Raw genomic sequence first — 12,876 nt, forward strand, 5'->3', positions numbered from 1 at the left:
AACGTCTCCTCTCGGGGTGCCTGGGTGGCTCAGTCGGTTGAGCCACTGGTTCTTGGTTTTGGCTCTGGTCACCATCTCAGGGTCATGGGATCGAACCCCACCTGGCGCTCTGTGCTCAGTGAGGAGTCTGCGTGGAATTCTCTCTCTCCCTCTCTCTTTGTCCTCCGCCACCCCCCAATAATAAATAAATAAAGTGCCCTCTCTTTGACAAATATTTTTATCAGGTATTTTCAGTTTTGCCCAGAAACCGACCACACCCACACTACCTCCTATTTCCCCAGTGGATTCTCTCTCCAGGAAAGCTCCAAGTCTCTGAAACTCTCAGGAAATGAACTGGGAGTTCCTGGTAAGGGAGGTTTACCCAGACCATGTTTCCGGAACGTCTCCTATAGTCATTGCTGACCATTTCTATGGGCTTGCTATATTCCAGAAACTTTGTTACCGCCTTTAGGAACATTATCTTGTTTAACCCTAAGAAAAAATAAATAGTTCCCTGCCTTGACTTCTTGAGAAATCTTTGTAAACATCAGCTGTTATAGTGTGTTCTCCCTACCGATTTTAGGTACGATTTCAGGTACGTGGGGACTTCTGTTCTCTTGCAGCTGACTACTGTTTATTGAATGATTATTACGTGCCAGGCACTGCTCTGAGCAATAGCAATATGCAGCAATGACTAAAACAAATTCCCTGTCCTCTACTGGGGACAGTGGGGAAGAGATCCAGCCAATAACCCGTAAACATACAAAACATAGAAATATAATGTCAGGGAGAGATTAAAAAAAAAAAGTAGAGTCAAGGGACAGAGAACAGGCATGGGGAAAGACACGGGAGAAGGACTTCGATGGAGTTATATTTGAACAGAGACCCAAAGGAATCACAGAATAGGACTTGCAGATGTTTGGCAAAAGAGCCTTTTGCTCCTGCACTAAGTAAGTAGTTCTCCTTCTGCTTTTGATTGTTTTCTTGTCTTCTCCTTGCCAGTGATGTCAGATACGGGCTTAGTGGAGCCAGACGGAGGGAAGCCAGCTCTAGAAGGGAGAGAGAGAGCTACTAGGCATCACTTGGCAAATGGCATTGCTCCTGAGGCTTAGAATAGGACCCGGCTCTCCGGGAGATGGAGCAGAGCAAGGCTGGGGCCCAGAAACAAAGGTATATCTGGTTTAAGAGAGAGCCTTGGGATGCCTGGGTGGCTCAGTGGTTAAGCGGTAAGTGTCTGCCTTTGGCTCAGGGCATGATCCTTGAGTCCCACATGGGGTCCCCACCGGGAACCTGCCCCTCCCTCTGCCTATGTCTCTGCCTCTCTCTGTGTGTCTTTCATAAATAAATCAATATAATGTTTAAGAAAAAAAAAAGAAAAAAAAGAGAAAACCTTGATTCCAGTTGTCAAGCAGGCAAGAGCTCAGTACTTAGAAGCAGGCTGCAGGTTGGGAATGAGTCCTGCAGCCACGGTACTTAATGCTGATAGCTCAGAGGCAGTGGCCCCTCCCCATGCTTGCAGCAGAGGACCAGAAACTACCTTGCAGTCCCTGAATGCAGTCGGCTTTCTGCCACACTCTCTGTGCTCCCTGTCCATTTATACTCATTGGTTGCCTCCTTTGCCCGAGAGCTCAGCTGCAAAAGGAAGTGCCCACCCCCACTCAGGCGGAGTTTCCTCATCCTGCCCTGCACAGGCCTATTGCATAACCTTTAGATGCCCCTTGGCAAAGTGCTGTAATCTTTGTTTGGGAGGCAGGCCAAGGTGTGGAAGCCAATGGCACGGGATCAGGATCTAAAACCTGATTTGACAGGCGGGGATACTCACCACTATACTAACGAGCACAGCAGCTAGAACCTGATTTGAACCCTAGCTTCCCTTGGGCAAGTTCTCCTATCTTAGTTGCTTCATCTGTAAAATAGGAATAATAATAGTACCTACCTTGTAGGCTTGTTGTGAGATAAAATCCACAAAACAGTTCTGGCCTGGGCCTAGTAAGTGTTACTACTTTTTTGCATATCTGTATCCTCTCACTAAACTGTGAAGACCTCCTGGGGCTGACATTCTATTGCAGGACAGGACTGTAAATTAGCAAACTTGGAAATAAAGAAGATGTTTTTTGGATATCATGTATCTATAATCATGTCATATGCTGTAAAATTAAATTAAGGTGATGTAATCAAGAGCGACCTAAGGTGTGTGTATGTTGGGGGGGGGGTGTTATTCTAAATACGATGGGTGGAGAAGGTTTTTCTGAGGACTTGATGTTTGAACAATGATCTATCTGATCCATGTGACAGTCTGGAGGACAGTCGTCCAGACAGACGGAGGGATCAGCGAATGCTGGAATGACCTTGGTGTGTTCGGGAAGGGACGAGTGAAGGTAAACCTGGGTGAGCCAGGAGGAGAGCAGGAAATGGTGAAGTAGGAGAGGGAGAATGAAGGGAAGTTGAGGGGTACACATAGGGGAGACTGTGCAGGGCTTTGGAGGGTGGCCAGGAGATTGGGAGATGTCCTCTTGCATAGGAGCCACTGAGATTGTTTTTTTTTTTTTTTTTTTTTAAAGATTTTATTTATTTATTTATTTATGAGAGACAGAGAGGCAGAAACATAGGCAGAGGGTGAAGCAGGCTTCCTGTGGGGAGCCTGATGCAGGACTTGATCCTAGGACCCCGGACTCACAACCTGAGCTGAAGGCAGACGCTCAACCAGTGAGCCACCCAGGTGCCCCGCCACTGAGATTTGTAAGCAGGGGAGGGATACAATTTGATTTATATTTATTATATAATTTATGTAAAATATATAATTATATATTTAGCTTTATATAATTATTTAGATACTCTGTTTGCTATGTGGAAAGTTGAGGTAACAGTGGGAACAGGGGTAAAAGTCAGAGGTACCAGGGATTCTTGGATTTTTGTGGATGCTGAGGCAAAGGGGATTTGCCCTGACAGCTTTTTTGGGAAGATAGGAAATCAGTAGTGGGTTGAATAGTGTCCCCTCAAAATTCACATCCACCTGGAACCTCTGAATGAGACCTTATTTGGAAATAGGGTCTTTGTAGGTATAATTGGTTAAGGATCTTGAGATGAAATCATCCTGGGTTGAAATCCAGTGACTATAGGAGAAGACACAGGCAGAAATTGGAGGGATACAGCCACAAGCCAACGGATGCGGGGCGGGGGGGGGCGGGGGGGGGGGGCAGAAGCTGGAAGAGGAGAGGAAGGATTCTTCCCTAAAGCCTTCAGGGAAGTATGACTTCCGAATGTGGATTTTGAGCCTCCAGAATTTTGGGAGAGTTCATTTCTGTTGCTTTGAGCCCTGCAGTCTATAGGACTCTTGTTACCGCAGCCACAGGAGAGACTAATAGACCACCTAAGGGTCTTTGGGCTCAGGAGATGTGCACTGGGGTTGGGGTGGGGAGCATGGTCTTCTCAGGAGCACTGGCAGCTCTGAGGGCCTCCCTTGAAGTCGGGGGAGGGGGTGGTATTGCTAGGAATTTGAAGGAGTATTAGGATTCAGATGAAGGTGGTGGAATGTATGAGTGAGTGAGTGAGTGAGTGAGTGAGTGAGTGAGTGAGTGAATAGGCTTGAGACCAGGTGGCGCCTGCCCGCAGGTCATTAAGTATGATAATCTTACCTGGCCATCCACAGGGCGTGGGCTCTGCAAGTCAGTGAGTCCACCACCCCTTGCACTCTGTGCCCTAAACTCCTGTGGGCAGAGAAACCAGATTAAGATCTTAGTTAGAATTTGGGTGAAGAGGACAGAGTGAGGGCCTAAATGACTTTCTAATGCATAGTATGTGTGGGTTTTAGAATCTGGACTTTTAACATTGATTTTCTGAGCCCAGAGTAATTTCTCCTTCCTCCCTTTTGAATGTTCATTAGATAGGGTCAACTAGGAGAACTGGAGAAGGAATCCAGAAGTGTACTCCTCCGCCCCAGAAACAAAAAGTGGTCCTGCCACACAGGCTTATTGCTCCTGGTCTTTTTTGTTTAGAGTTGAAAGTACTAAAAAGGAAGAGAAAACTCCAGGGCACAAAAATTTAATTTTATTGTAATCCTGCCAGAAGTCAACCCCTTCTGCTCCTCTACATTCTCTTGGACTTTTTTTTTTTTTTAATAAGATTTATTTATTTGACAGAGAGCAGGGAGAGCAGCAGGCAGAGGGAGAGGGAGAAGCAGACTTCCTGCTGATCAGGGACCCTGGGCTCCATCCCAGGACCCTGGGGTCATGACCTGAGCTGAAGGCAGATGCTTAACTAACAGAGCCACCCAGGTGCCCTCTCTTGGCTTGTCTTATAGAAAATGTATATGGGCCAAGTTCAGACTTTTAAAAAAATTTTTCATTAAACTAGTGGACTACACTCTCCTGTAAAACACAAGTCCAAATGGTGATGCCCTGGAAACCTGGCCTTTAGTCTTGGTGATTCGAATTCCTGGCTGTGTCTGGACACACAGTAGGCGCTAAATGAATACTTCTTTTATTGAAATCTGGGCTGAAATGGCAAACCTGGTTAGGTATGTGTACCTGGATGGAGTCAATTTCTGTGTCAGTTTCTCTCCTGTGTCACCGATGAGCGTCCTGATGGTGATTTTTTTTTTTAAACCAAACACTGTATTTAGTTAATAAAACAAAACAAAACAAAACAAAAAACCACAACCCACAGAATACTAATCAAAACAGCTGTGTTTGCTGTTGGCGTGGCTGTTCCCCTCCTCATCCTGGAGTATGTCATAACAGTACCACATTTGTAGAAACAAAAGTTTAGAAATAAAAAGGATGACTTTTCTCCCTGCAGCCACCAGTGACAACCCACAGCCTCAGCTCAGAGTATTTGTTTAATTTTGTGTCTAGTAATGGGGCTCAGAGATAATTTTGTCAAGCAGATGTGTGAAGATCTGATCTTTACGGAAGCTCATTTCTTATTATAAAAATAAATGTATTCTCCAGCCTTGGGCAGGGGGCAACACATGACTCTTAGACACTTCCTTTTTAAGTGTGTTTGGGTATATTCATGGACTTTGAGAAAGTTTTGCAGCCCAAATTTTCAATTTATCACCTTTTGCCAATTTCTTGCTTTTAAGTATCCTGGCCTTCGATGAATAAAGAAGGAGGATAAAGGAAAAGACAAAATGAACAATGACAGCAACAAACAAAAGAAACAAACCAACAAATAAAAAAAACAAAAACAAATACCTCTTTCCCAGTAGGCAGTATAGAAAACTTGCGAGACAGGAGGAAAGTGGAAAAACAGAAATGAGAACACAGGCTTCATTCAGGTGATCGCAGGTCACTGGCAGCCTGGAGCAGAGCCCAACTGTGGGTGAGGCCAGTGAGACATGCCTCTTGGGTGCAAAAAATTCATAAATAATATTTGAATACGAGATGCTTAAAAAAATCAGAATGAGTGCAAATAATCCATGGTAGACAAAATATGAAAATGTTGAAGACAGGATCTCACTCTGCACTGGCAAACCGACCTCATAACCTCCCTCCAACCAAAAGTGAGGTCATCGAGAGATTGAAAGGAAAAGTTCCTCATTCCTCTAAGCCTGGCTTTGCTCTGGGTTTGAACTCCAGCGCCTTCAGGACCTGCTCTGTGACCTCAAGCAAATGACTTAACCTCTCTGAGCTCCTTTTTGTAAAACCGAAAATAGCACTTTCTGTTGCAGGGCTTTTGAGTGGTTTAAGAATCAGGGTGGGTGAAGCACTGGGTGCAGAGTAGACTCCCAGTAAACGGTGGCTTTAAGCCATTCATTGTTATTCACCAAGAATTAGGTTCTCCAGGAGACCCAAGCAGGTACCAACCTAAGCAGGCAAGTCTCTCACACAGCTGGCAGGGTTAAGGCAGCTTTGTTTTCACATCGTAGGATGTATCCGAGTGTAGCCCCGTGCCTGTGCTTTGAACACTCCTACATCCGCTCAACTGCCAAGTAACCGATTTCCTGTTTAGTCATAGCTTCTGGCCTGAGCCTCGCCTCGGGCCCCAACTTGTCATCTCTGTCATCCCACTGAGCCTCCCGAAGCCATCTAGACATTGGGTTACATAGTGGCTTTCACTGATGAAGGTCTTCCTGGTCATCGTCAGTCTCCAGCGGATTTCCGCACCTGGTGACTCATCTGGGTGACACCTCACTCTTAACTGTCCCTTGAACCATCCCCAGTCCTGAGCTGCCCTTTGGTTCCCTCCACGGAGATGGAGCAAATGCGTTCTTACCACGGAAGGCTGCAGCCAACCTGAGCAGAGTGGGACTCGGAAGGAGGACGTGGTGGGAACGCAGTTAATATTTGCTCTGGGCGACTGTCAGGCCGCTCAGTCATCTCTCCTGTTGTACAAGGGGGCTGGGGACAACACTTTTGTCAGCCTTTCTCCAAATCTGGTTGTAGCTCTGGGCTCCCTAAGCTGAGCCCGTACCTTATTCTCCTCCTTAGTCCTGAGGATGCAAAATGAGATGGGAGGATGACAGCAGAGTGTCACTCAAGTAACTTACTAGACTTTGGGGGTCTTAGTCATCATTAATGGGTGTCTGTGTCTTGAATATTCATGAGTGTGCCCTGCGCTTCATTGAGGGAGGCAGCACGGAGTAAGAACTACACATTTTCTGGTTTCCGTCGTGTGTGCTTTGGATTTAAGCTCTTCTTTTCCGCTGAATTAGTTAACAGGAACTTACTGAGTTGGGTGCAGAATGATACAAAAGACAAGCAAATGGGATATTTGCCCTTGAAGCACGCAGGATGTAGTTGAGTGGAATACACCCTGCTTGAGCTGAGTCCTAGGCTCACACTTCTCCTGCATTTCCACCTCTCTCATTTCTGCCCTAGAAATGTTGCTTGAATCTGGCCTCTCCTCTTTCACCCTCTGGGCATTTGCTCTTGCTTTTTAGGGCAGTCCCTCCTCATTTACTGCCCGGTCTATTGAGAGCCCTGCTGAGCCATATTGGAGCCCCAGGCAAAGAAAGCTGTGTGTCCCTCTGTGCACTTATCAAAATATCCTCCCATATTGCGAACCAAGTGGGAAAAGTTAATAAAAGCTCTACAATATTAAAAAAAAAAACAACCCACCAATATATATAAAGCCTCATGTTGTTCAATCTGTTCCCGTATCATTGTCAGCCCTCTTAGACTCACCCAGTGGAGTGGGGGTGGAGGATGGGGAGGTGGGGGGGAGGTTTTCACGGCCAGTTGCATAATAAGCCTAAGCCGGGTTGTAAAACAAACAGCAACAGCCTGCCTTTATTTACAGTTTGGATTTTTTTTTAATTGTGTAAAGTTAATTCTTGCATTAACTTTGATCTTAGAAAAAGACTGCGTTAAAGTAAGACTTGTCTGGATTGCTGAGCTTTCTGGCACCCCCTGGATTTTGTACCTCCCTGGTTCATCCTAATCCTGGCGCTGGTCGGTTTGGAGAGCCCACCCCCGCTGTCATGTACACAGCTGCCAGTTACCTTCCTAATAGACCAACGGTGATTACGTCACTTGCATGTAGGCTCCTGATTGCCGAAGAGGTGAAATCCAACGCCCTTGGCTCGACTTCAAGCCCTATCACCTCCTGGCCCCCACTCACCTCCCCAGGGCATCTGCCCCCACCTGACCCTGTTCCTTACTCACCTGGCCTCTGCAAGTCTGCACCATTGCCCCTTCCTGAGTTTTGCCTCTGCTTCCAAACTCTTTAACCGAAAATAACCCTGCTTGGCTCTTGAGCTCCACCTGGGACACCACCTCCTGGCTGGGCTTCATGTTTGGGCCCCTGAAGCAGGCGTAATTGGTCTGTTCCCTCCCCCTCTCCCCCCTGAAAACTGTTCGCTTCCACTCGGATTCCTATCTTGGCTGTTACACTCACTATTTCCACTGTGATTTATCTGTTTACCTGTGTCCCCAGTTACACCGCCTGCTCTTTGAGGAGAGCAACCGGCCTTTCATGTCACATGAATAATGAATACAATTTTGGATACAGTGAAAAAAGCAGGAACAGCAACTATGAAATAATTCATTAAAAACAATAGCAGGCAGGGAGGGCACTGATCTTAAAATATGGAGTCCAATCTTGGCTCTGTCCTTAGCCGCCTTTGTGACACTAGTTATTTTCAGATTTTTACTGTGAAAGTGTCCAACGAAGCAAAAGTAGGGAGCCCTGTGTGATGAGCCCACATGTACCCACCTGCCAACTACCTACGGCCAATTCAGCTTCTCGTAATGCCCTGCCCTCTGCCCCCAGCCCTGGATGACTTTCGAAGCAAATCCCAGACAACCTGTTCTTCCGCCTCTAATGATTTCAGGAAGGACATTAAGCTTTTAATTGATTACCAACTCAATATGAACCAGGTGCAAAGAAGAGTTCACAGTGGGTTGGGATCATGGGGAGGCCCCACGAAGCAAATCCTGAAAGATGGATATGGATTTTGGCAAAGAAGGTCTGTAAGTGGGAAGGTATGAAGTCCTGTGTGCCACACGTGGTCCGCAGACTGTATTGACCCGAATGGGGCAGGGTGGGGAGCAGTGAGTGGGGAAGGACACCCAGCCCTGGGCAGGAGGGGCTGCTAGCCACCCCTACTCCCTTGCTCTGGAGGCAGCCTTTTGGAGGGGTGGGGATAGGCTGGGAAACTTGGAGTTTTGGTCATTCATTCATTCATTTTTTTTTTTTTTTTTTTTTTTGTGATAGTCACAGAGAGAGAGAGAGAGAGGCAGAGACACAGGCAGAGGGAGAAGCAGGCTCCATGCACCGGGATCCTGATGTGGGATTCGATCCTGGGTCTCCAGGATCGTGCCCTGGGCCAAAGGCAGGCGCAAAATCGCTGCGCCACCCAGGGATCCCCATTCATTCATTTTTTAAAAAGAAAGCTCTAGGCCCAATGTGGGGCCCGAACCCAAGACCCCCAAGATCAAGTGTCCCAACCAAGTTCTACCGACTGAGCCAGCCAGGTAGAACTGGGGGACTCTGGTCCCCTTTTATGTTATCATTGCCTTACTTTGAAGGGTTGCCCTCACCCTTGTGACCTGAGGCTTGGGACTGTAGTAATATTTGCCTAGCCTCCTTCAGCTCTGCCTCTGGAAGCATCTTCCTTGTTGACGAATTTCTCCCTTAACAGCGATATTGCGACAGGTGCCTTTTCAAGGAACTGGTTCCTGTACCAACCATCAGGCTTTAGTGGGGGAGAAATGAGAAGTCGGTTTTCCACGCTCAGTGCCTTACAGGAAGGTGACCTGGCAGCTGTGCATTTTATCCCACTGGGTTTAATCCTTACTATGAATAACAGAGCGAAGCTTTGTTATTCATGGGGGTGGATTTCTGCTGCTGAGAGAATTAGCTGCAATCTTATTCGGAAGGTGCCTTCTGATGCCACGAGGTCTTTTGAACTGTGCATAAATAGAGGCCATTGTTTAGATATTTGGAACGTTAAGGCTTGAATTGCTCTAGAAGTTCCACTCAGGTATCTTTTGTTGGGTTGAGTTCCTCCCCACCACCCAGCCCCCCAAAGTAATAGTTTTCTCTATGTTGCTTTAGGACCTGCCTCTTCAGCACTTTTTAAAACTAGGACACAACCACCCCTTTTACTGGAGCCTTTTCCATCAAGAGAGGGGAGAAATTCTTCTGGGTTTGAGAAAAAAAAAAAAAAGGGAAGTTAAAGTAGGTGCAAGCTGAATCAGAATATGATGCAGAATTGAGGAATATGGTAAAGAAATAATTTTGTTTCTGCTTAAGGTCTTTTAAAAAATTTAAGTTAGGAGAAACAGAAGAACAGTGCGGAGTGAGTTTATTCATTTCTTGCTCCCTGGAATCTCTTAGGAGGACAAGACATTTTAGAATCTCTAAAGGAAGAGTTGATTATTTATACAAGGCTCAAAGGTTGCACACCCCATTTCCCCAGCGCAATATGCCTTTCTGGGTCCTGGGAGCTGCGGATATGAAGCTAGCTTTGTCTTTGAAACCCCAGAGAGGATCCCTGGGTGGCTCAGCGGTTTAGCGCCTGCCTTTGGCCCAGGGCTCGATCCTGGAGTCCCTGGATCGAGTCCCACGTCGGGCTCCTGGGGCCTGCTTCTCTCTCCTCCTGTGTCTCTGCCTCTCTCTCTCTCTCTCTCTCTCTCTCTATGTCTATAATAAATAAATAAATCTTTAAAAAAAGAAAAAAAGAAACCCCAGGGAGAAGCCCCTTTCTTTGAGGGTGTTTGCTGAAATTTTACCTGGGATATCAGCTAAACCTTGCTGTTTTGCTGTTGTTGTTTTATTATTATTATTATTTTTCCTGTAATGAGAATTTTTAAGATCTACTCTCTTAGCAACTTTCAAATATACAGTGTTGTTAACTACAGTCACCATACTGCACACTACATCCCTAAGACTTATTTATCTTATTACATTGCCTTGCTGGAAAGGCTTATTGAAAATGATTTGTGGGCTTAATCTGGGTGGTTTGGGTTTTTTGTTTTTTTTCCCCTTTGGTCACTTCAATCTGCTTATGTCTCTCTGTGTATGACCATCTGTTCTACTTCTCCCCAGAGTCAAAGTGATTTTCTTTTTTTCCCCAGATTTTCATCTGGGACCCGGTGTACTCAGAACTGGGTCAGTTTTCCCTGACTTCTAGGAGAGGGTGCAAGGCTTCTTCAGGACCAAAATGCTGCCCTTTGGAGGTGCTTCACACGTGCTTTCTTTGGGTTTCCGCTTTCATAATCTTACCTCCTGTTTTTCCCCTCCACTGGGCCTGTCTAGAACCACCACCAGGCCATTCTCTCCTCTCTTTCCTGGCTGTGTGATCCTAGTCTTTCTCAAAGGTTGAGAGTTTCTGGTGCAAAGTCCTTTCTCATCATCCACAGTCAAAACCACCATTTGGCCGTATTTGCTGAACTGCAGAGGGGAGTACTTCTACCAAAGTATTTATTGCTCTGATCCTTGAAGGGCTAACATTTTTATGCTCATCCCCCTTGTCACCTGTGCCATGAGACCCAGGCAATTAAAACCGTTTGGTTGTACTCCTATAATTTACGCTGACCTGCTGAGGGGTGTCCGTGTCAATAGAGCAGAGTCCCTTCTAGCACTTTCTGCTCTTCCATGTTTGACTCTGGAAAGGATTGGTGTTTGGAAGAAGTGAAATGTGACCCAGAGAATTGCTTTTGATGGTGTCGATACACACTTCTTTTGCAGCCTGACACTGGGTATTGTTCATTTCATTTGGAGCCTGTCAGCTTATACATTCTAATCACCCATTGGAAGCCTTGCTGAGGACCCAAAAGATTATTTGTTAAACTGCCATTGGAATAAGCATAAAAGGAAAAGGACTTAAAAAAAAAAAAAAGTAATAAGCATACTTCTATATTTTCTTGACAGATATCAAAGAAAAAAAATCTTCCTGTCTTTACCTTGACAAGACATCTAACATTGGTGGGAGGTTTTGCTTGCATGAGAACTTCAACATGATAACCTAGAAATCTTGGAAAACTGAAACTGAACAACTTTCTCTGTTTGGAGGTGGCGAAAGGGACAATGAAATAGTTATACACAGCTAGTTACCAAAAAAGGCAAATATGATAGCTACTTCATCTCTTTTTCAAAGGTTAGTCCTTCGATGCATGAATCACAATTGATGCTAAAAGGAAAGTGATAGCAACACAAACTTTTTCCTTTCTTAGGTCAGGTTTTGAGCATTTTAATTACTTAACTGTTTATCTTTCTGGCAGTGAGAGTAACACATTAGCCAGTGATTACCAACAATTAAAATAACAAGACATCTACAACAACACTTACACTCCCAGAAAACCCAACTGATATCACACTTCATTTTTGCTTTCGTGATTTAGAAGTAAATTTAGAATCAGGTTCATGAATCTTGTGGTATATTCCAAATTAAGGACTTGAGGGATCCCAGGGTTGCTCAGTGGTTTAGTGCCTGCCTTTGGCCCCAGGGCATGATCCTGGAGACCCGGGATCCCAGGTTGGGCTCCCTGTGTGGAGCCTGCTTCTCCCTCTGCCTGTGTCTCTGCCTCTCTCTCTCTCTGTGTCTATCATGAATAAATAAATAAAATCTTAAAAAAATAAAACAAATTAAGGACTTGAGACATTTGGACACTGAGCTCTGTGAATGCTAAATGTGTTTTTATTCTTGCTATTAATTAGATATTTAAGATATTTAAGAACTTAACTAATAAAGAAATAGCTACCTAAAAGTGGGCCAGAAGCCATAGTCTCGTATCCTTCCTCCTCAGAAGGCATCTTGTACAGGGGACTTCTTAAAAAATTGTGGTTAGGAGCACCTGAGTGGCTCAGTTGGTTAAGTGTCTGTCTTCTGATCAGGTCAGGATCCCAGGTTCCTGGGATCGAGTCCCGCACCAGGCTTCCTGCTCAGTGGGGAACCTGCTTCTCTCTCTCTCCCTCTGCCTCCTGTTTGTGCTCACTCTCTGAAATAAATAAAAATCTTCCAAAAAACTGGAGATATATATATGTATATATATATGAAAGATAAAGTTTACCATTGCAACCTTTTTTAAAAAGAGTACAGTATGATAGCATTAAGTACATTCACAATGTTGTGTAACCACTCTTCATTGTTCACAAATTTCTGTATTTCCAGAACTTTTTCATCATCCCAACAAAAACTCTGTCTCCATTAAACACTAACTCCCCCACTCACCCCACCCCACCCCAGCCCCGGTCAAACACCCTTCTACTTTTGTCTCTATGAATTTGATGATTCTATTTTAGGTACTTCATATGGGTGAAATCATACAGTGGTGTTTTTTTTTTTTTTTTTTGTCTGGATTATTTCACTTACCATAATGCTTCCTAGGTTCCACGTTATAGCGTGTGTCAGCATTTCCTGCATTTTAAGGCTGAAAAAGACTCCATTGTATGTATCTACCATATTCTGTTTATCCATTCATCTGTTGATGAATGGACAAGAGTTTTATT

General features: G+C 45.0%; 1 long non-coding RNA gene across 1 annotated transcript; it reads right to left on the reverse strand.

The window, feature by feature from the left end:
• Positions 1-744: 744 nt before the first annotated feature.
• On the reverse strand, positions 745-9,588 carry LOC125755808 (uncharacterized). The gene is made up of 2 exons (XR_007413154.1): positions 3,615-9,588; positions 745-1,028 (listed from the first exon to the last, which is right to left on the reverse strand). It is a non-coding gene; the product is annotated as an uncharacterized LOC125755808 (long non-coding RNA).
• Positions 9,589-12,876: the final 3,288 nt, after the last annotated feature.

This window comes from Canis lupus, chromosome 9 (assembly GCF_003254725.2).
Source record: "Canis lupus dingo isolate Sandy chromosome 9, ASM325472v2, whole genome shotgun sequence".
Lineage (NCBI taxonomy): Eukaryota > Metazoa > Chordata > Mammalia > Carnivora > Canidae > Canis > Canis lupus.